Here is a 25,106-nt window from a genome sequence, read left to right as displayed (position 1 = left end):
TTGGTATTCACAGAAGGCACTTACTCATTGATGAGTAAGTGCCTTCTGGGAATACCAAAATGAGTAATGGTAGTAAGTTTAGGATTTTGTCTTAAGTTAGTTCTGTGAATCGGGCCCCTTATCTTTGCCCCATTTCGAGTATTTCGTTAGGACAGTGGTCACCCACCCCTGAGCAATGTTTCTTTTCGTCTATAGAGCATATTTGGGTAAAAAGAGACGCTGCTCCTAAACTGACTGGCCAAGATAAACTGTGCGGTTGATGCAGCACTCACATTTGAATTCAAGAGATGTGTTGGCTTTCCTACTGGTGCGACAGAAAACTGCTTTTATAACTGATTCATCACAGATCTTTTTGTGTTAGTACCAAGTACACTTTCATACTACATAGACTGCATGCCCCCATCTCTGCATGTATGCTTGTGCTCTATTTCAATTCAACCTGAAAAAGGAACCAATCAGTGGGGATTTCTAATCATGGCAGAGGGGTCATCGGGAGAGTTTTGATAGTGGGACGGAAAGTAACTTAATTTGTATAAAAAAATAGGTGCCAGGGCCCTCATCAGGATTCCACTGCAGCTTGCACCCCACATTGCCCCTGCCAGTGCTGGCAGTGACAATACCAACGCAACTACACCCTATACAAGTGAGACAAATCAGATTATTCCAGGCCCCCTAACGCTTGTCCAGTAGATATTAGTCATTTTTTATTTATATTGTGTTATTTTTAAACAACTGTTGTTGTGTTCATCTCTAATTTAGACAAACAGCAGACTGCCATAAGTGCTGGAGCTGAGCACCGGAAACCACTGACTCAAATGAAGCACTGGATAAAAGTAAGATTATCCTACACTTGCCTTCTTGTTCCAACCCCTTACTTATCTTGTGTATAGATTCCAAAGCACCTTAGAAGCAGAAAGGTGATGGAGAATGGAAACATCAAGCAATGTGGGCATAGGTTTTGCAGAACATCCTGCTAAATTTTACATTGCTGAATATGTGTGGGTAACCCATGTAGCCGGCCTACATGCATCACTAATAACACATGCATGGAGAATGTAACGGATGCAGCCTAGAGTGTAGCAGTGGCCGATACATGATGTTACCTGCTAGCAATTGTGGGGATAGCAGACATCCCGGCTGATTGATTTGCCCCCAAATGTAGCAAATAGTTTGTCACACTATCACAGATACCTGCTTTGGTTCAGATAAAAGTGCAATGTGTGCTTGAAGCCCAAGTTAAGAAGAATCTTCTCAGCTGAGAAGAAAGGGCGACATTGGAAACATGTCAGGCGAACAATTGTCTCATTCAAAATGAATAACAGTGGTTTCAAATGAAGGAAGACTGAACCCAGAGACCAATCCAGTACCTAAGAGACACTGTCAAGGGCTCTGAAGCACAAACGGCTTGTTGCTCACTTTACACTATACATACATATAACGGCCACAAAAGACATTTTAGGTTGCAGGATGTCAAAGGCTTGTATATACAAATCAAGTTCTCAGGGGTTGGTGGGGGTTCCGTACTGGAGGATAGAAATGTATCAAGCTTATCAGATGTCCCCTAATGTCCTCATTAACAGTGGAAAGGGTTGCTTAGATGAGTTTATGCTGCTCCTAAGGCCACAAGGTGACTCATCTACTTGTAACTGTGACTCAACCAGCTTGCACAAAAAGACATGTCATTGTCAACTGAGCAAATAGGATGCTGATGTTCTTTGCTTATGCATATTGAAAGAACCACAGCCCCTTTTACTGGGTTCGAGTGGAGTATATTCTGGCAACCAACAAAACATCCAGGTTATCTGACTAGCGGTACAGGTGTTGAAAGGTCAACTCCTTAGGAACCATGCGCTGAAGCCGAATAGGGGTAGGTATGGCTAGACCTCTTCATCCCTCCATGGAAAACAGATCTCTATCCTTGGAAAGGGCTACATAGTCTCTCTTCAAATGGTGGGGTATCCAAGTAGCAAACCTAGCAAGTGCAGGCCAGAACCAGCAGGACAACACTAAAGATTCCCAATTGATGTTGTGGCGAACTCCCAGAATCAGATGGTTCATGAGGAAGTATAAAGTAATGCCCCTATTCAGTCCATTCTCAGGTTGCCCTATAGGGAACCAGGTCCTCTGCTGCAGTTGTTGAGGTGAAAATATATGTGTTACAAATCAAGTCCAGCCCTTAGAAATGAGCTTGAGGACTTCCTGGAAAAGTTGTTGCTATTGTGATGAGTAGAGATGCCTGTTTTTGTTATCTACTGAGGCGTGATTATTATTCACTTTGTGTTGAGCTAGAAATGACAACTCTAACAGAGCAAAGGCCAGCTAACAGAGCTGTGGAATGTTAGTGTCCTCACGCTTCCTGAGGGAAAGGAGGGTAGGGGTATTGTCTGTTTAGACGATCACATCCTTTGATCTCAGCACTGGTGAAAAAGCCTTTGTAACAAAGAAAAACCTCTATACTGGCCTATACAATTTTGAAAATGATCTAAATAGATTCTACATAACCAAATAATCCTGTTTCATGTCATACAATATCCTCATATTGCTTTGAACAAACAATTTGTTGGTCTTTTTTTAATTTTGAACCACTTTTTATTAATCTTATTTTATTAGCATCTTATGTTAAACGTGATAACAAAATAGTTGATTTTACTCACAAACATTTTTTATGTTTATATATACATTTGAAGTGCTTTATATTTTAAAAAGACGTCCTAGACATATAAAATTACTTAGATACTCACTCATACTTCCATTCATACACAAATATAACTAACTATCTAAGAGGAAAGGAGGCAAGAGAAAGAAAAAGAAAAAGGACCCTCCAATTGGTCTCAAAATAGTCGTGCGGTGAGCTAGGTACTTCAATTCTCCAGGTCACCGTAGTGGGAGATATCAGTCTCCAGTACCACTTTACTGGGAACAAATTTGCGGTCTTTTTATTATTATTATTAGAAAAAGCCTTTGTAGTCATGATGACTGCATTCAGCTACATCATGGCTATGTGCATGAATATATCTGATTGTACCACAGGTACTGAGGAAGAGTTATCGTCAATGTGTCCTCCAGCCTTGCTGTAAGAGATTGACACATTTCTTCATTGCCACCCTCCTTTCAGAAGAAGATGACTATCCAAGATGGGCTTTGGCTCAAGAGTACTCCAAATCCTTCAAAAACTGGAATACCTTTTCTGGCTAGAATAGACATGGAACCCAGACCGCTGAACGACACTTAAAAATCTAACTGGGACCATGGCTATTTTGCACTGTTAGAGGACCTCATATGTTGTGGGACCAATCAAGTTCTTGCCATTAAAAAGGGGCTAATGGCTTTCTCCTGGGCTTTCAGCTTCAGGCTGTTTCCATTGAGCTATGCTGCATGCCCAGTGGTGTTGCCCTGGTAGTCCTGGTGGCCTTACTGATAAGGGACCTGGATATCACCAGTTTCTGGTCCACACTTTTCCTGCCCAGGTTGAACATCAACTGGGAATATCATGGAAGTAGTCCAGGAGCGATGAGGCATAGCAGTTGAACTAGTAGAGGCTGTAGATGACCATGCAGACAATTGCATTTGTCTCATCTAGGGAGAGAGTACCAAAATATTAAATGTTCCTATTTTTCACCAGTCACCAGATATTTTTCTCATTATGGTAAAATGTTACTTTGATATTCAGGAAGATGCCCTCACTATTATCGGGGGATTAAGTACATGAAAGACTATACTGTCTTAGGGGACCATTACTTAGTGTCCAATGACTTGGAAATGACCCGTTCCAAGATAGGCTTTCTCCGTAACTTCATATCCTTCTTGAGAAGCTCGAGTTTTATGGTAAAGGCTGTTTTTGGAGACAACAATAACATTATTTGGTAGTCTTCCGTTGTGTAAATTTAACTGTGTAAGGGTCTCACTCCCTCTAACAAAAGACACTGAAACAAGGATAGCATCTTCTCTTTCAAAGTAATAGAAAATACCTCTTGTTAAGTGCTCCTAAATTAGATCCCACCTAAGCATATTCTTGATCTCTGGCGTGGAGGAGACCTACTGATGAAGCATGCCTGGTGGGTGAGGGTCCTGGTAGATTCTAGTTTAATGGGAATAATTTAACACTGCATTTCATATTCACCTGTTGCATCCAGAATAAGGCCTGTTGGATAGACAACTTGCTTTCCAAGAGAGGTTGAAGGATTGAATAGTGTGTGCCTAGGAGATTCACATTCCACTCTTCCATCTCCAAGAAATGTTGCATTTTAAGCTTCTCATTCGAATAGTGCAAGTGTTTGTGATGCCCCTCAACTAAGTGCCTGAAAGTGTGTGGTAGCTATGAGGACCAGGTCCTAGCAGGATATAAAGTAACTGTCAGCTTAGACCAGAGGCTTATATGGGAGAATTCTGAAGCTGAAACAGAGCACTCTGGACTTAGGAATAGTTCTCTACATTTAGCAGCACATTCCTGAGAAACATGAAGTTTAATCAGTTGTGCAATACCCATCAATGCAATGGAGCGTGCAGCTGAGGACAGTGTGGCTTTGCTACAAATCCTCTACAGCTGTACCAATGTACACTCTCAGCACCTATGAAAGAATTGAGGGTGACAGGTTGCTCCATCAACATGAGAGCCTCATATCTGCTTCAGCCTTACAAACTACCTACTAGTTTTTTTCCAAGGCCCTCTCTTTGATATCTCATTGAGTTAATCTGAGGCTTTCAAATCATCTTCAGACATCATTTGGAGAACACAACTTTGATTTTAACAGCTGTAAGCAAAAGTACGAATTGGGAAAATCCAGCAATAAGATTGTTAGAATTGGGGGTCTCTAGTTGGCAGAGGTACGCACCTCTAGTCTGGATAAGGGAGTTGCACACTTTACATAACTACTGCTCACTCTCTTGGTATCTTGGCATGAACAGACAGGCTTATCCCAAAGGCAATGTGTAAAGTATTTGCTCCCAGACACACATTAACACAGTGAAAAAACTACAAATGGACACTACACCAGTTTAGAAAAATAAAGTATCTTTATCAAAACCGAACAAGACCAAAATTGCAAAACCCAGCATACACAATTCAAAATATGTCTTATAAAAGGATTCAAGCAATTCTGTCCATAGGAAACTATAGATGTGTGACTTTTACACAAAGCACCTCAAATATGTCAAAATCCACAAGGCAAAACAGTCACAGAGAGGGGAAGTGTCAAAAAACACAGCAATGCTTTAGTTCCTGAGTCCTTGGGGAGGCGATGCGACAGTTCTACTGCACACAGGAGAAGTGATGCGTCGAATTAGGACTGCAGGGGGAAGCGATGTGTCGATTCCAAGATGGTCCTGGTCTGCGGGTGATGCTTCGGTAAACTGGCAGCACAGGTGCAATGCATGGAAATCCAGAAAGTGCTGGTAGTCGATGCTGTGGTGGCAAACAGGCGCTGCATCAATTTTCAGCAGGACCTGCGTCGGAGTCGGTGTGGTGATCTCGGACTTCGAAGATCGGTGCAGAGGACTCGACATGCAGCGGATTTTTCAGCTGCTGGAGGCTAGCACACACAAGCCCTTAGAGATTCTTCACAAGCAGCTTCTCTGCAAAGTTCCAGTCTTTGTCCTCTCCTTGGCAGAAACAGCAACTGCAGGCCAAGCCAGCAAAGCAGCACGCAGCAAAGGGGCAATCTCCTCCTCACAGCTCTTCTTCCTTGGCAGAGGTTCCTCTTGATTCCAGAAGTAAATTAAAGTTTTGGGGTTTTAGGTCTAATATGTATACCCTATTTTCTCTTTGTTGCAAGAGTCTCTGAGCTCAGTAAGAAGCAGTTCTGTCCTACCTGGTCCAGCTTCACTATAGGAGGTGGAGACAGAATTGTGCAGAGCAGACACAGCCGATTAAGGTGCTAGTGAAAACTCCTTCCTCCACCCTAAATGCAGAAAGGTCTGTTCTGCCTGGCTATGAGTTACCCAAGAAAGGCAGGATCCACCTCAACCCCCCTTGTGACTGTCAAGAGTAAATGGACATTCCCAGCTCCTGTCACTGCAAACCCAGACACTGAATACACAAACAGGCTGAGGCACACATGATGGTTAAACAAGAAAATGCCCACTTTCTAAAACTGGCATTTTCAAACACACAATTTAAAAACCACACTTACTAAAAGGTGTTACTAAAAGAGAACCTAAACTTAATTTCTCTATCTTGTCCCAAAGGAAAGTTACACTTGTAAGATGTCACATGGCAGCTCCAATGTTAAGCTACGGAACAGACAGACTTTTAATAGTGAAAAACTAAACTGACAGTATTTCAATATCAGGGCATGTAAAACACACCAGCACGTCATACATTTCACACACACTGTACCCTGCCCATGGGGGTACCTTGGGCCGACCTGAGGGTTGCCTTAAATGTAAGAAGAGGGAAGGTTAGGGCCAGGTACACTTGCCAGGTCGACATGGCAGTTAACATCTGCATGTGGACACTGCAGTGGCAGGTCTGAGACACATTTGGAAGTCTACTGGTGTGGTTGGCACAATCAGTGCTGTAGGCCCACTAGAAGCATTTGATTTACAGGCCTGGGATCACACCATGCACATTAATAGGGACTTACCTGTAAATCAAATGTGCCAATCATGGATAACCAATCATAATCACAACTTACACAGGGAGCACTTGCACTTTGGCATTGTTCAGCAGTGGCAAAGAGCCCTGAGTACCTAAACCAGCTAAAATGAAATTCAGTACACAGTCCAAAGAATGCAGGAGGTAGAGGCAAAAAGGCAAGGGAAACAATGCCAAGGATGCCAAGTCTAACAAGTGATGCCTCCAGCTGAAAAGTGAGGAGAACTACCCACACTCCTGGGAGTTCTCATCACTAAGGCGGAAGAAACTGGACAGATCATCAGCACTAGCGTGTTCTCTACCATGGCGTGTTCCACCGTTAAGTCCATCCCCTGAGGGGAATGGACCACGTCAACAGTTTTGGGTTCTCACCCCTCATTTGCATCAACCATCTGAGGGGCTTGTAGTCTGTCTGAACTCAGAAGTGAGCCCCAAACAAGTAGCGTCTTAGCTTCTTCAGCACCCAGACCACAGCAAAACCTTCTCACTCAATTGCACGCCACCTTTGTGCCCTGGGAAGTAGCCTCCTACTAATGAAGGATATGGGTTGGTCCAGGCCCTCCTTTCTCAGTTGTAATAGAACTGCACCCACACCATGCTCTGAAGCATCTGTCTGAACAACAAACTCTTGAGAGAAGATGGGTGACTTGAGCACGGGCCCGGTGCACATGGCAGGTTTCAGGGATTCAATAGCGGTCTGACATGCATCATTACAGATCCCTTTCTTTGGCTGCTTCCTGAAAGTCAACTGAGTCAAGGGGGGGAAACAATGGTGCCATACGCTTGACAAATCTCCTGTAGTAGCCGGTGAGACATAAAAAGGCTCTCACCTCAATCTGGGTCTTGGGGGGCTTCCAAGCCAGATTGGTGTCAATCTTAGGTTGTAGGGGCGCCACCTGGCCGCTTGCTACCTGGTGCCCTGAATACAACACTGACCCCTGCCCTATCTGGCACTTATTGGCCTTGATAGTGAGGCCCGCCTTCTGGGGGGCCTTCAACAATTCACAGAGGTGAGGCAAGTGCTCCTCCCAGCTGGAACTGAGAACTGCAATGTCATCCAGGTAGGCGGCGCTAAATTCTTCCAGCCTGGATGCTACCTGGTTGCCCTGTCTCTGGAATGTGGCAGGGGCGTTGTTCAACCCAAAGGGCATGATGCAGAGCTGGTAGTGCCCCTCTGGCTTTGAGAACGCAAAGCTCTCCTTGGCCCCATCGGTTAAGGCAATCTGCCTGTACCCAGGCATCAAATCAAACGTGCTGAGGAAATTGGCAGCTCCCAACTGATCTATGAGCCCATCAGCTCTGGGGATGGGGTGGGCATGCGATGCGGCAGTTCTGCTGCGCGCAGAAGAAGTAATGCACCGAATGTGGACTGTAGGGGGAAGTGATGCGTAGATTCCAAAACGGTTCTGGTCTGCGGGTGATGCATCAGAAAACTGTCCGCACAGGTGCAATGTAAGGCAATCTGGGATGCATTGGAGGTCAATGTGGTGGCGTCAAACAGGCCCTGCATAGATTTCTTCAGTGTGGTCCCACGATGCGTTAGCTCTTTTAGCTGCACAGCAGGGCATGCGTCGGAGTTGGTACGGTGATCTCTGACTTCGGAGGTCTGTGACCAGGACTCGTCATGTGGCGGATTTTCCAGCCACTGGCAGGTGCTGCGTTAATCCTTCGGCCGTACGGTGGCGGAGTGTGGAAATTTCAAGCCGCTCGACCGTGCTGCTTCCGAAAAATAGGCGCTGGAGAAGTGATGTGTCAATTTATTTGGTTTCTTCAAGCTTTTTCAGCTTCCTGCAATACAAACAACTTTCAGAGGCCCAGAACTGGAACAGGCAGCTCTTGGCGGGTCAGAAATCCCAGCAGTGGCGTTCAAGGAAGCTAGTGGTGAAGTCCTAGTGTCCCTGAGACTTCAGAACAGGAGGTATGCTCATGCAAGCCCTTGGAGATTCTTCACAAGGTTCACAGCAAAGTTCCAGTCCTTGTCCTCTCCTTGGCAGAAGCAGCAACTGCAGACCAACCCAGCAAAGCAACACACAGCAAAGGGACAGTCTCCTCACAGCTCTTCAGCTCTTCTTCCTTGGCAGAGGTTCTTCTTGATTCCAGAAGTAATCTAAAGTTCTGGGGTTTTAGGTCTAATATTTATACCCTATCTTTTCTGTGTAGTCTTTGTTGCAAGAGCCTCTGTGCTTAGTAAAACAAGCATTTGCAATGCAATAGGTCTCGCATTTGTTTAAAGTTAGAGCTGTTGGCATTGAAAATAACAATGTTTTTTACTTTCGGTTTTTTATTTGCAGTGGAGTTATTATATTTTTCATAGCACTGTTGCCAATGGTATAAAAAACAAAAGTAAAAAACATTGTCATTTTCAATACCAACAGCTCTAACTTTAACAAATGCGAGACCTATTGCATTGGAAATGCAATCGGTCTCGCATTTGTTGAAGTTTATGGCATTATAAAGGCCAATATTTTTTACCTAGCCATGTTGTAGGGTGCAGTACCATATGTGGCCAAAAGAGGTCCCACGGGACCTGCAAAGTTGTAGTTATTGGCAATATAAATGGCAATGTTTTTTACCTAGCCATGTTGCAGAGTGCAGTACCATATGTGACCAAAAGAGGTCCCATGGCACCTCTTTTGGTCACATATGGTACTGCACCCTGCAGAAGAAATGGTAAATCCACCCTACCCATAATGCATTGCATGCAAGACAGTACAATGAGTACATTGAAATAGCTATGTCCCTATATACAATTAGTAGCTTCGAAATGAGACAAAAGAATTATTATATTCATTCCGGATTAGATTATACTCTGTGTGGAGCTGATGAAGGGAAATTTATAGAAGGTCTCATATAAATGTGAGATGTGCTAGTGAGTAAAGTAACCACTGCCAGCCTTGCTTAGGACCAAGCGTGTATACAGCCAGAAGCCCTTTAAGAAGATAGTGCCTTGAGGCTGTAATTAAAACCTAGGGAGTAACAACACATGTAACAGGGGATGTCCTCATGGGAGGTTACAAGAAGAGATAAGGAGGGACTACTAAGTCTATTGACCAATGAAAAGCCTCCATTGACAAAGAACAGGGACAGGAGTCAATTAAAAAGATGGGCAGAAAGTGGGTGGAGTTTTATGCCCATATCCTGAATACAGCATAACTCGAAGAGACAGCGCAAAGGATGCCTAGGTGAGACCTAAAAGAAATGGGGCTGCATCATGCCATATGCGCATGTAGGAGTGGTGACACACGCGGTGCGGTGTGGTGTGGTGTGTATGTGTTATCACGGTGTGCCGCCGTAGTGTCATAGCACATGCATTATGATGCATGTATGCGTGTGTAGGCATCATTGTGCTTTCTTTCCTTTTACTGATGCTGCTGAGCATCGTTAAAATGATTTGGCAAAGCCAATAAGTATCCATTGGCAAGATCAAAAGATGAGATCTATTGTATTTGCCAATGTTTGTATGCCACGGCAAGTGCTTCCATTGAAGTGAACTAAGAAGGCAACACCAAGAACCCACAGGCTTATTAAATGAAAACCCAGGCGTTGGAAAATGCAAATCACCGCAGCTGGTCTAGGCTTTGTATCCAACAGCAGTTTGCATTCTTTGGTCAGACACCCTCCAGACACACAGCCAAAGTTATTCCGTATCCCACCGCCCCCCCCCCCCCACCCCTCCAGTGGATCCCCAAACCTTATAACATTAAGTGACTTATTTGGAGACGAACGTATTATCTAAATTATGCCCTGCCCAGAACACGCCTTGGACCTCGGGAATGTTTAAGACACGTTTCCCACGTGTTTACAATGGTGAAGAGTTCAACAAAAGGTAGAAAGAGACAAAGCAGTTTATATGTGACTGTCAGCCCTGAAAGATGTTCAAGAGGTACAGCCAGACGTCCCTCAAAAATACAGAAGCAGCGAGACACTCCTCGAAAATGTTAAAGAGATGCAGCCAGACATCCCTCAAAGATGTTCAACGGGTGCGGTCAGACATCCTTCAAAGATGTTCAAGAGATGCAGCCAGACACCCCTCGAAGATGGTCAAGCGATGCAGCCAGACACCCCTTAAAGATGTTCAGCTGTTGCAATTTGGAAAGAGGCATCCCTCAAAGGCGTTCAACAGGTGCACGTGGCTGCGTTTAGAGCTGATCAGTGGGTTGAAGTGGACACGCTGTAAACGCAAACAATATTGCACCTTATGGTGACGTCAAACCCCCTATCTCAAGGGTGTCCAACGCAGGTCCAGCACAGCCACGCCCATTCCGGAGTTTGAAGACATCAGCACAAGATATAAATACATACATACAACCTGAATGCGACTCATGTATTTAGAGAGAGGGTATCCTGTAAATGTGACATGGAAGCAGCCCACCACCCGGCCAAGAATGGACAGACATGGTGGCCTCGATAACATGGAGAGTACAAACACAGGGCCAAGAGCACGCGTGGTAAAGAATTTCACCCCTGATTCCAGAAGAGAAGGGCATACCAACCTAGAAGACGTGCTTCAGAAAATCCAGCTGAAAATAACACTCCCCCCACCCCCTCGACCTCACACTCCCCCAGACTCGCGGTTATGCAGCTCATGCAAAATTCAGTGTCAGGAAATCTTTACACTCTTGAAAATAAAACATTTCAAAATTCAGAGGTGCCCTAGAGCTTGAGGGAAAAGAAGAGCTGCCATTTATATTGGGAGGCAGGGACTTTTTTGCATTGCTTAATAGGTGAATATTTTTTATTTATTGGCTTCTGTGTGAAGAGAGATGGGATATTACAGCTGATATTAATGGCTGTTATTTTAAGGGCCCGTATACCTAATGGTGTCACAGTGTCTGTCAAATCCCAATCGGACCTCATAACAAAGGGTCGTTCAGGAGCCCTTATTGTTGGCAGTGAGGGCTTGGGTGGAGGGAACTGGCTTTCTGGTTAGTTTGGTCTTCTTTACACTGAGTGGCCCCTTTAAGAGCGCATTGCAATTTGTTAGTATTTTGTGCCAAAACAATGGTCAGGATTATTGATGGACTGGATCCACTGCCCAAAAAAGCCACACTTTCCCATATGTATCCATCCGATCGGGCTGTGGCCTCCAAGAAATGTAAGCCACGCTCTATGCCCATCCAGTCCTTGGCCTCTCTCGTGGTATATCAAAGTAGATTGCCAATCATCAAGGAACTGCAGCAATGTTTGATGAATTGGGATGACGGCATGTCATAGAAAAGTGTGTGGGGGGGGGCACTTGTTGTGCAGTGCACACTGTCGTGTTTGTGGGACTCCCTCGTATAAGGTTGCTGTGTGGCCCATTTTCACAACCTGTGGAGTGACTGAGTGCCTGGGAGTCACAAAGCACGAGGGCTGACTCCGCGAGGGGGGCTTCTGGGTACAGCTCTGACTCCTCGAGAGAGGGTTCACCTAGGGGAGGCTGGTCCGTATTTCAGTGCAAGGCCCTGTACCTGACATATAGCACCTCGAGATAGTGTTCGCTTAGTAAGCAGAACCAGTGGAGCGCCTTGTGAGAGCCCTCGCATAGCACATCGAACCAAGTAGGCAGCTGTTCCATATCGCATGTCTCTTTAGGGGTGTCCTATTATTATAGTGATAGTTGCATGTGAAGAAAGGACTTAACTAACCAATCAGAGCATCAAGATTCTAGGGTTGGCCCAAACGACCCCTGTGCAGACCCAAAAGAGCAAATATCATCCGATGCTGGTGGTGTTCTGGCAGAGCGGATCGGGGGCCCATGGGCACCCTCAAGACAAGGACCCCTATAGATGGTCAGAGCGGGCTCCCCATTCCCGCAGTAGCACCCAGCCAATCACAGGCTGTTTTGGCACAGGTGGCAGTAGGTCTGGGAGGGGGCGGGGGTGGGGGGGGGTGAATCTGCGTGCCCTGTAAACATGGGGGCAGCAGCTGTGTTTGCCAGGAGGTGTCAGGACCTTATGCACCCTTGTGAGGCCACAGCCTGGGTGTGGGTGCAAAAGGGGGGTCTCAGAATTCACCCCCACCAGGCCCACCGAGCAGAGGTCCCGTGAATCACTCGTCAAGAAATCAATAAATGCAGTGTCCTACGCGTTGCGTATGTGCAGTACGCCATCGACTTATTTATCACGTGTTAAGCGCTCGCCTAGCCATCTAGCGCTTAGAAGCAACTGCAAGGGCATGTTTGACAAAAATGAATTCACATATTTAATGTCACATTTTAGTCTGGTCCGGTGTGTCCAAGGTTCATGCATTTCTTCACTGTAAAAGAGAGTTGCGCCTTGATTCCAGATATCCCAAAGGACGAGGGATCAGCTTTTAGTTGAATTAATGTCACCCACCGTAAAACCGGATGTGAAACGAGGGTGTGGAACAAATGCCTCAGAAACATTAGTGGGCAATTAATCAGATGTGACCAGACTCTGGAAGGGTGGGGCTGCCTTACACCTGGGTGCCCTCCTTCCATCTGTCTACTAAGCCTAACAAGTGCGTGACAGCGCTCGTATGTGTAAGGCGTCGATTGTTTGGCATCCTGTCAGATACCAAATATAATCAGAAAGACAGTGTTGAGGAAACTTTTCTCAAGGACGTGCAGACTCCCAGAACAAGCGCGGTCCCGAAAGCGAAAGAGGATTGCCCCGGAGCATGGGGATCTCTTATCTTTATGGGGCCATGTGTTTGAACACATGGCCCCATAAAGATAAGAAAGTGCTTCACGACAGCCGTGAAGCAGGCCACCGAGTCCAGATCACAAGCCAATGGCAGGCCACCGTTTAACATAAATGGTGACTCCGGCCAATGGGAATGAGGGGCGGGGCTTAAAGCCCTCTTCTGAAAATCCTCTCCTACAAAATCAGTCGCGGAGGCGGAGCAGGGCTCTGCCCTGCAACGCACCCGAGACCTAAAAACGGATCTGTCCTCCCTGGTCCAGCTTCACTACAGGAGGTGGAGACAGGATTGTGCAGAGCAGACACAGCCTATTAAGGTGCTATGGAAAACTCCCCCCACCACCCTAAATGCAGGAAGGTCTATTCTGCCTGACTATGAGACACCCAGGAAAGGCAGGATCCACCTCAACCCCCATTGTGACTGTCAAGAGTGAATGGACATTCCCAGCTCCTGTCACTCCAAAACCAGACAGTGAATACACAAACAGGCTGAGGCACACAGGATGGTTGAACGAGAAAATGCCCACTTTCTAAAAGAGGCATTTTCAAACACACAATTTAAAAAACACTTTTACTAAAATGTGTGTTATTAAATTCTGATTTTAGAAAGCCTAAACTCCATTTCTCTATCTTGTCCCAATGGAACGTTACACATGTAAGATGTCTCAAGGCAGCTCGCATGTTAACCATAGGGACAGACAGCCTTTCAATATTGAAAAACGAAATTGGCAGTATTTCACTGTGAGGACATTTAAAACACACCAGCACATGTCCTATCTTTCACATACACTGCACCCTGCCCATGAGGCTACCATGGGCGTATCTGAGGCGGGCCTTACATGTAAAAGAGGGACTCATTTAAAAGGCTACAAGTGTGGGTGGCACAATCAGTGCTGTATCATTTGATTTACACGCCCTGGGCACACACCGTACACATTACTAGGGACTTACCAGTAAATCAAATATGCCAATCATGGATACCCATCATAATCTCAATTTACACAGGGAGCACTTGCACTTTGGCACTGATCAGCAGTGGCAAAGTGCCCAGAGCACCTAAACCAGTGAAAACAAAATCCAGCACACAGTCCAAAAAATGCAGGCGGTAGAGGCAAAAAGTCTGGGGAAACCACGCCAAGGATGGCAAGTCTAACAAAGATCCAGTGGACATGTATTCTGCTTTGGTCGCGGAAAACATCTTCTCATGCTCTCTCAGACTAGATCGTAATCAGCTCTATATTCTGGAGAGATTCTATAGTAATCCTCAGACAGTCTTCAGTTTAGTAGCGAATTTATTGAACACCGTGAAAGGTGATTGGGGGAAACTTTCTCCTCTTTAAGTAAACTGAACTCCATAATCTTTCAAAGTCCTGCAGTAACATTTTCTAACAACCCAAATCAACATACACATATGTTCTAGTTTACTTGTTGCCACTCACCATTTGATCCAGGTTCCCATAAAACGATTCATAAAGACGTTTTCCAATTTCCACACATCTCTAACTTTCTGTAAGCCTTGTTGTGTATTTGGGTGCCTAAGGATAGTGTTTACGGTAATACCTAGGCTGATTTCTCGTCGATTTTCCCACAAATATTATGTGATACATAGCATGAATACTAGGATACTTTAGTATTTATCTTAGATTCAACCTTATAGTATTTATCTAGTCTAACCTCTATTATATCATACTTTCTGATTCTGCATACTCCACCTCTTCAGGTAAGTCTACATCTTAAAATTGACCACGCTATCTTAAATGAGAATTAAAGGTAACACAAGAAGTATTCAGCCCATTTCTTTTGCTGAACATCTAGATTTATGTTGTTGTGGTACCTTAAGTTCAGCACAACATGCCTCTAGTTTCTAACCCACCTCTACCCTGTCAATTGCTTTTTCAGAATCATTACCTAAAAATCTTAAAAATACACTCATGATAATTTATAGACCACAGATTGTCACATTAAAATACCCTGTGAAAGCAAAAGGGAAACAACAAATGGCACTGAAAGGGAAAACAGCCAATGTCAATTGACTAAGCGTAAACTAGAAGAGAAACTCCAAATTCTTACCAATCTCAGTTGTAAGTACCTAATAGCTTAGTCAGTGCTATCCAAGAAAATTACACCACATGGCCTTTGATTTGATCGCTGAAACTTTTTGTTAAGCATCAAATGGTATCACAATATAGATACATTATTCACATTATTAATCAACTTACATCAAAACCTCACTTAAATCTATAAATGTGTGATCAATCTTTTTGACAAAAAAACCTAAACTTATGATCCGACAGCATCTATAGAATCATTTTAATAAAATGGATGCCATATTTCCTTATTATTTTGAAATTATTACAATTGCTTCAACATTATCCAAACAAATCCAATGATTTTGTATTCCAGGAGTGTGTAAACCTAACATGCAGTTCCCCACATGTCCCCCAAGACCAATGGAGCTGCCACTAACTGTAGGTATACAATATCAATAGATTTAATGCAAGATTAATAAATCCTCCAGAAAGAGTGGTGAACATCTCAGATAATGTGATAAAATAACTTAATCCTTCACCGATGTCAGGTTAAACCGATTATTTTCCTTACACACAACTCAAGGCATCTTCTAAGGTTTAAATTAGTTGTTATTTATTTATTTAAAGAAAATGTTATTGGTGTACATGGATGAGTAGAGTACACATGCATAACATATACGTCTGCCCATATTATGGCCAGGTTGCAGGTAATAGCAAACATTTGTACAGAAGGCATATTAATCTTTAAAAGAATTTCTCAATATCCCACCTTTTTTTCGATCCAATAAATAGCTCATAACTATGTAACCCCAGAACTGCCTCCCCGACCCCATCCCTCTGCCAGGTCCATTCATTTCAATACCCCCGCTCATTGACTGTGGTTTAGCGAACATTTATGACAACATGCTCTGCAGCGGAACATATTAACAAAAGGAATGGAAAAAACAACAACTTTAAAAGGTAGGATAGAATAAAGAAAGGAAACAATGTTAATTATGCACATATGTGTCTGGGATGCTTCAGGGTGGATGAATGTTGTCTTTGGTGGCATCTTTGAATTGTTCAACTACTATGTCCCAGCTTTGGGCAATAAAGTATTTTTGAAAGCCTACACGTTCATCTTTAAGGAGTAGCATGCTCTCAGACTGGGCCCATTGGAGTGGTCCTAGCCCAGGTTGCAGCAGTAGGCACTTTCCAGCATATCGTAAAATTCTGCTTCACCAGGAGCAGAGCCAAATGGAAAAACCTGACAGCCAGTCTGTAAAGCTTAGGAAGAAGAAAGAATCCTAGTATTATGATCTCGGGAATGCATTATTGTGAAACTAGTTGGAGTGGACAGTGTATTTAATAAGCGGGACCAATACGTCAGGAGCTGTGTACAGGCCCAAAGCATATGTAGGAGATTAGCGTTGGAAAGTGAACAACGGGGAGTTTCACCTCTGCTCCTGGGAAGATCCTGCTGATGCGGGCTGGTGTGAGATATGGCCTCTTCAGGTCATTAAACTGAATATATTTGAATTGTGCCCTTCGGAAGACTATATGAGGGTACTCTGGTATCTTTTTCCAGTCGGTGTCTTGGAATGGTTTAGCTGTCTGCAGAGCGGCTGTTCTAATCCACTGACTTTTTGCCTGGATTGTCTTGATTCTTGATTTAAACCGTGCTGGAATTATCCCCTGTTTGGCCTTCAAGCCCCAGGGCACTGGCCAACATACCTTATAGGAATAATCCTGAATTTTCCACAAGCCGCAGGACTTCTGCCTAGCATCATCTATGCTGTTCCCTTTTTCACTCATGTGATTGTGCCTACTTGCGTCTTCCCTGACACATGCTGATCCACCTGAAAGCCCCCATTCTGCACGGGACACCTTTCCAAGTCTGTGGCTGCCCCCCTGTCCTGAAGAAGACCCGCTACGACACATCATTTAGACTTTGTCAGGGTCGAAACGGCGACGCTTAAATTTGGTTCAGTCTTTACATATCTCTGGTTTCTACTGTAGAGCAACCTTGCCACTACCAGATAGATTCATTTAATCTTTGTTCTGACCATTCCTGGAAATTGTATATACTTGTCCATAGCTTCACAATTGTATATATACACCTTGTCACCAGCACTAAGCACTCATGTCACTTTAAAACACCTGTCACCTTTATACTCCATTTTCACTTGGACAGCCCTGCAATATGTTTATCTGTGATATCTGATGGAACAACTTAATAACAGAAATTCTTGTTGCAAAGTACCTTTGTGTCTTTTAATTGTACCGGGTTGTTCTTACACTTGCTTTTGCTTTGTTGCGCGCACTGATTTATTCTATCTACAGTATCACTTGTCTCACTGAGTATACTGTTGCATCTATACTCCTTAATGATTTATCCTTGAGAAACAAAGCAATTGTTGCTCCCCAACAGAGCCATTGTAGTTTGTTATATGCTCACCTAGTCTCTGAGGGACACTGGGTTACCCCATTGTGTTATATTGTGTACAGGCCCAAAGCATATGTTGGAGATTAGCGTTGGAAAGTGAACAACGGGGAGTTTCGCCTCTGCTCCTGGGAATATCCTGCTGATGTGGGCTGGTGTGAGATACCGTTTCAGGTCATTAAATTGAATACATTTGAATTGTGCCCCTCGGAAGACTATATGAGGGTACTCTGGTATCTTTTTCCAGTCGGTGTCATGGAATGGTTTAGCTAAACTAGTGTCCCCGAGCCAGGAACTCCCTGTATAGCCAATTTATCCATTTACTACCCATGCCAGCGGTGTAAAGGGTTTAGTATACTTTATGCATGGGTGGTGGCTTGTGGCAGGTGTGTAAAAGTGTAAAAGTGACTGCCGAATATATTGGTAGGTGAGAATTTGCCCAGAAAGGAGACTGTACTCCACTATGAGAGTTTGGAAGTCTACGATTTCACCATTGACAAAAAGGTCACCCACTGTGGATAATCCTGCATTCTGCCAATGGTGCAAAAATCCTGGTCATACCCACCCCATTTTAGTGGGAAGACGTAATAGAGGGGTGGCAGGGCCATAGGGTGCCGGTGTGTTTGTCATTTCTTTGTTCTGGCCGAAGCAAGCCCAAGCTGAGAGAAGCAGCCTTATAGCATGTGGGTCTGGGCGAGTGGTGGACAACAAGGAGTGGTGTAATGTACCCTCCCTAAATTCGGCCATCGTGAATCCAGATTCATATAGGGAGTGCCCCATGTGCCAGCGAGTCAGCCATTGCAGTTGCGCAGCCAGGTAATAGCACTCAAAATTCAGAATGATCACCCTACATGCGGTTTGAGGGAGTTTTAGTGGAGCGAGGCCCACACAGCATTGTCCCGCCCCCAGATCAATGTTAAATAGGATGAGTCCATTTGTCGATAAAAGGAGAGTGGAACAAGCAATGGGAGATTAATAAAATAGTATAGGAAACGAGGAAGGACTATCACCTTCACTGAGGTAATGCGACTCAACACTGACAGTGGGAGAGAAAACCAAAAGGAAATCTTGGTGCGAAGAGTTCACATCACCTCGCCTAAATTTCCATCACTTAAGTTCTCTGGGGAATAATTAATGTGGATCCCCAGATTCCAAAATGTAACCAGTTTATTCTGTACTCTGGGTCTAGATGCATTTAAAGGGGTAGGTTGCCAATTTGTGGTAAAGGGAAAGTACCGGATTTTGCCAAGTTCACCTTAAGACCAGATATAGTCGCAAAGTCCTCTGATACCTGAGTAATTGAAGACAAATCCATGTAGGCAACTTGCATGTATAAGAGTAAATCATCAGCATATAAGGATACTGCTTAAGTCGTGCCATAGAATTGGTATCCCCCATTGCACTCCTAGGAGGCATAATTCAGCTGCCAGATGCTCCAAGTTTTAAGTAATTGTGATAATTTTAAATGCAACTTCCAACATAATGTTTCAGAGACTATAAATATTTTGTCTTCCTGTTCCCCAAACCACTTAGATGGAACCAGGGGTTCTAATGGGTGTAGTGCTAGAAAGTAAGGTGGATTTGTATGAGTAATTCCCATTGCAACCTCAAGCTTTCTTGTTAGATGCATGATGCACCTTGATGTTGCCCTCATAGAGTTTGTCCTCCCCAGCTGGCAAATTAGAGGGACCTGCAACGACTGTCAGGCACAAATATCTCAAAAAAGCATATTACTGGGTACAAGCACTTAGAAATCATGGAAAGTGGCAAACCCAAGGAGAGATGGAAAGTTGCACATCCTACTGTACAGAGAACTGAAAGGGAAACAATTGCACAAAGTGCAGTGTGACCAGTGGTAATTGAATTCCAGGCACCATGTGCACAAACAGCATTGATAACAAGAGGTAATCCAGAAACTTGGAATTATGGTGGGAGAAAAGTGGAAAAATGATCAAGTATGATGACTGTACAAACTGAGCAAAAGGTAGTGAGTGACCTGGAACAGAACAAACTTACTGAACTGTGGCGTGTTTGTTGGCATGTAAGGTCGTACAGTCTGTAGGTCATATCTCCTGTGCATATAAAAATATTTAGACTATAGCAGGTAAGAGCTGCTGCAGGACCCTGATATGCAGACAGGGCTTCCGATAAGGCTGATGGAAGGGGTGGACTGGATGTGCCAGTACAAATACATACCAAATTGTCCTCCTACACAATCTATTTTCTTTGTCACCCAATCAATAACTCAATTACCAGAATTCTAGTGGACCGATTTGCACTTTTTCCAAAAATGAATCATAAAATGTGGTTCTAAATCACCAATTATTTTGTAAAATCTTGTGAAAAAGCATGGAAAGGTATAAACTGAAATCCCATGACAATCAATACAGTTTAGTCAATGAAGTTTGATGATAGTTTTTCTGCAGAAACATTGAGATCCAAAGTGGATCAAATGTCAATGCAATGATAAATGGTAGAATATTACATTCTTTGCAGGCAAAAAAATGGCATCAAGCTCACTTTTATTAATCCTTTGCAGTACTTTCCAGAAGCCCTTAGTTAGGACAATACATTCTGAGTCAAATGTATAAGGCAAAAAATTACTGAGATTTAATATGAAGTGCCACTGTTCAAATCACTACAGCCCCAAAGCTTCTCCATAATTTAAAGGAATCTTCCCCAAATACCGACTATAAAATAAATTGGAGCAAGTCTAGCAATCACTCAAAATATTGCAACCCAGGTGACTTAAGAACGAGATTTCAAATGAATGCCATAATACATAAAGTATCAAAGTTCCAGCTACAGAAAATAATGTAATCTCAAATAATCGTTAACCTGTACTACAAAATATACAAAGATATAGATCCCACTAAATCAATAATGCTGAAAAAACTAGATCAAAGATAGTACTACAAGAGTATATGTATTTATGTAATCAAACTTGCTTTTTTTTCCCTAAGAATTTGGAAAAATAGATACAATTCTAAAAGAGTTCCTTTGGGGTTGAGTCAGTATGTCACTAGATAATTCTAGGAAGATAGAGGGGTTGTAGCTTCTTTTGTAGCTGTTACTGACTCCGGAGAGCATGCACCCCAACCCTGAGTTTCCCTGGTAGCAAAACTCAGGTAATTTTTATTTTTAGCACAGCACATTCAACAAGAGGCAATGTGTAAAGCTACGGGTGTGGGTACTAAGGAGCAAGTGGCACATTTCGGGGCATTGTTACTTGGAATCTAGAGACAGCTGCAAATTACTAAGGGTGGGCGGAAATCACAGAGTTTTACTCAGCGGATTTCCTTGGAGTAACCATAAAACTCAGCAAAATTCCACGGAGTAAGTTCCACGTTGCAGAGACATAGAAAAGAATATTCTTCATGAGTTGTAATAACTACATTAGCCAGTAGGTGGTCGGAACATTACCACAAGTAGGCATACCTGCGTTTAGGAGAGACAACATTTAAAGCGCAACATGTTGGTCAGCAATCACCATCACACACACTCCTTTATAACCCATCAACCTGAGCCTTGACGGCATTATTATTTCCTCAGCGCAACATTGGAATTGGCTCACACAACTAACATTAGCCCGTGCCCACCTGTTTGTACCGCACCACACCAGTCAGGAAATATTATTTACCGCGGCAGAGCTGTCCTGGGATAGCTAAATCAAAACAACTTCTGCTTCTAGCATATGGATCTGATTTGCTTACAATTTACCAGTACCAGCCGGTCCAGGATCCTCATCGGTGCAGCGCTTGGATAAGATGCGTCTGTTTACAAGGGGGAAGATGTTCAAGCTAGCTATGTCGGTAGTCACACTGCACCAAATATCTCGAGGCATCAGGTTGGCTGCTCACCGCTGGGTCAGAGGGGAGGAATGGGATCCCTCTTTTGCTGCCTTATCCCGCTATCTAGTAAGGGTCCTATTGCCGTCCGATGGCCCGCAGCCCACAAGTGACGCAGCTCCATGTTCACGCCGGATCCTGGGCTGCTCTAAGGCTTAGCTAGCAGTACTCACATACGCGCACTTGGCCTGGTCCAGGACACCTGGCTCTCTCGAAGCTGCAACACATTCCCACCAGCCAGTTCATTGGGGTCTCCCCTGACCTTGGGGGTAAACAGCCAGGGTTCGTTCCACCCCCTTATGGTATACTCCGGAAAGTTTCTTGCTGGTACTGATGGGAAAGAGTCCCTAAACAAGCCATGCCCACAAAGGAAGTTGACAACCAGAGCAAAAACTATGCCTGGAACCGGTAAACTCTGCTCCGCAAGCGGTTGGTAGAGGTTTTTTTCAACAACTCCACACTCTAAGCGGAGCGCGGAGCGCGGAGTGCAAAATCCCCGTGAACTCTGTCGGTGGTGAGGAGTTCACAGGCCACCACTACAAATTACTCGTTTTTAGCTTCACAATACTTATTGCCCTGAAAGCAAGAAAGTGAAAGGAGATTGTAACCTACCAGCCCTAGGCGACATTGACTTTACCAAAGTCCTGATATTCTTATATTACTTATAAAAGCCTGGGAATAACCTTCACCTAGAGGTATTACTAGACTAACAATATAGTCACATATTACCAGACAGGTTAACAGTGAGAATAAGGGGAGGGGCACAAGAGAGCCGGGCTGCAAGATGGCTGCACCTTAGTGGGGCTCCACAAGCTGCAGCCTTGATCCAATACTTGCTGGAGTCATACCTGCACATCCTGCCTTTGCTTGGGCAGCCAGGGCTCTTGGGAGAGGATACTCCTGGCATGGTCTGTGCCATGACTTAGGGGCCCATGCTACTGCGATTTCTGGACGCAGGGCCTGCTGAGCCAGTCGCGCAGCAGGCCTGCCTAGGGAGGCCCAGGTTCAGGAGTTGGGCAGTGGAGCGCAAATAGGACAGGTGCTGCTCCTGGGTAGGGAAGGTGTCGGGACCTCGCCTGGTGACTACACCGGCGGTCCCAGAGGCCGAACTTACAGGTCCGGAGATTGCTGGTGCTGCATGGCTGTGAGGATTGCTGTGGGGTGTGAAAGCCACCGAGGACTGCTGATTGCATGCCGGCCTTGGAGTGCAAGGAGTGCAAAAGGTGAGGAGCGCTGAACTGCCCAGCGAGCTGGGGACTGCTTGCGGGAGGATGGAAGCAGATTGATTTGAGGCCCAGTGACTTGGGGCTTTCCCTGAGTGGCTCTGCCTTTGACTCTGCGAGTATGGGGATTGGGAGCCCCCACTAAACTAAGAGGCCTGCTGTGTTTGAAAGGTGGGGTCAGGAGATTTGTGACTACCCAGCCCGGCATTCACCTAGTGGTGGAGTGCAGGCACTATTGCGGGTGTGAGACGGTAAATGGTGAAATTTGATTACTATACTGAATACAGAGGGGAAGACCTCAGATCTGCTCATGACCCCCTGCTCTGAGGGGGTGGCGGGATCTGAACCTCAAACATTCACATAGATGACAGCGCTGCATTGAGGATCTGCACATGTGGGACATCAGGTTATACAGGTTTCACCCCCTGCTGCAATGGGCAAGGTGGACCAGAAACAAGCGAGGCTCCCATTTGAGAGCAAACAAACAACTCGCACAGCAACGGAGACAAGGGATCGTAAGTAGGCGTTTTATGTGCCTAGTCCTGAGGCACTCCCTGACCAAGATATCCAGTAAAGTCTGAGTATACCAGTGGTAAAAGGATTTCATAAATACAATTTAATTACAATACCCCCCTCCCCATTGCCCTGGGTCTCCTGAAAAATTATTAGCAGCCTGTCAAAGTATTTCTCAGAGATAATGCATGAAGAATTGGCTTTAATAATACACTTGCAAAATAAAGAATGAAAAAAGGTCTAAACCATGTTAATTTAAATGACAAAATGTTTGTAAGAATGTATCACAAATAATAAATGATTTAGAGATCAAAAATCATATTGAAAGCAAAACCTCTATTTAGAAAAGTACAGGAAAGGGCAGACATTCAATGTTATTCAACAGCAAGCGAAAGACAATGAGAAAGAATTAGAGAGTTATTCTTGCAGCTGACTAGGACTTAACATAGGCACCCTTTGTGACTATGGCAGTTCGGGCTGGACTAGACTGTTCCCATGGGAAACAGGATCAAGACTGATTTGCATATGGCTGGGTTCAACCTAGAATGGTATGGGTAGGAAAAAACAATGGATTTAGGCCCAGATCTCTGTACTGGGGTAAATGTTTGAAATTGATAAGCATTCTGTCCCGTAACTGTTCTTTTTGCATTTGTCACCCCGAGTGGGACGGGTATGACCAGACGTAAGTCCTGTGCTCTCCATGCCACTGGAATCAAGCTAGCCTGAGTGATGAGGGGTGATGCCCCAAAACCGGTCCCAGGATGCTTGTTTCCAGTCCAGGGAGAACCTGACCTTGCAGTTCGGGCTGGACTGTTCCCATGGGGTTCAAGATCAAGACTGATTTGCATATGGCTTGGTTCAAACTGGAATAGCATAGGTAGCAAAAAAACAATGGATTTAGGCCAAGATCTCTGTACTGGGGTGAATGTTTGACATTGATCAGCATTTTGTCCATCAACTGTTCTTTTTACATTTGTCACCCTTTGTGACTGAGCCACAAATTATCGTACGGCTAAAGGTTTTTACCTTTGGACTTAAAAATTTATATAAAGGTTAGGGTAGTTTTATAACAAAAAACAAAGCTTTTACACACGTTCTGGTAACTTTTAGAGAAAGTCTTCAGATTTTCAGGACATACTGCAATCCCCTCTTTGCAGTTGCAATGGGGCCGGGGCTTTCAGGTCTATAAGAAATACTTAAACTCAGACAGTCTCAGGCACTTCTTTACAGCCCAGCTGCAGGAAGTCAATGAACAAATGCTGGTGTTTGCATACTGGAAGAAATTCTCAACTTACGGGTACCTCGGGCAAAATGCTGGCGCTGGTACATTGGAGGTAATTTTTGTCACAAGAGAGGGCACCTGATGCTAAATGTAGGCCTTGACATACTAGAAAAAATCGTTGGCATGGGGCTCCTCTGGAAAAATGCTTGTTCTTTAATACTAGAGGAAATTCTTGGCATGCGGGCCCCGTGGCAAAATGCGGGCACTGGGACATTGGAGGTCATTCTTGGCATAAGGATGGAGCCCAAGGCAAAATATAGATCCAGAAATACTGGAAGTAATACTTAACAACAGGGGACAGCTACAGCAAAATGCTGGCGGTGGCATACTGAAGGTAATTATTTGCCTTAGAAAGGACAGCCTGGATTATTGGGGTTGTGGGGTGGGCTGCGGTAAGTAAATCATAATAAAATGCTGGTCTGAAATACTGATATGTAATTTTTGACATGCAAGGTACCCATGGTAAATTGCCAATAAGAATAGCAGATTTCTGGTATAGGAATGTGAAATTCGTGGCATATGGGGGCACCCATAACAAAATGTTGGCATTGG

General features: G+C 44.3%; 1 protein-coding gene across 4 annotated transcripts in view; it reads right to left on the bottom strand.

Moving 5' to 3' along the window:
- Positions 1 to 25,106, bottom strand: part of WDR17 (WD repeat domain 17) — a 1,003,384-nt gene that overhangs the window by 97,758 nt on the left and 880,520 nt on the right. The gene's annotated exons all lie outside the window — the stretch shown is intronic.

The sequence above is a fragment of the Triturus cristatus genome, chromosome 2_2, assembly GCF_964204655.1.
Source record: "Triturus cristatus chromosome 2_2, aTriCri1.1, whole genome shotgun sequence".
NCBI classification, from domain to species: domain Eukaryota; kingdom Metazoa; phylum Chordata; class Amphibia; order Caudata; family Salamandridae; genus Triturus; species Triturus cristatus.
This window is presented reverse-complemented; position numbering and strand designations above follow the sequence as displayed.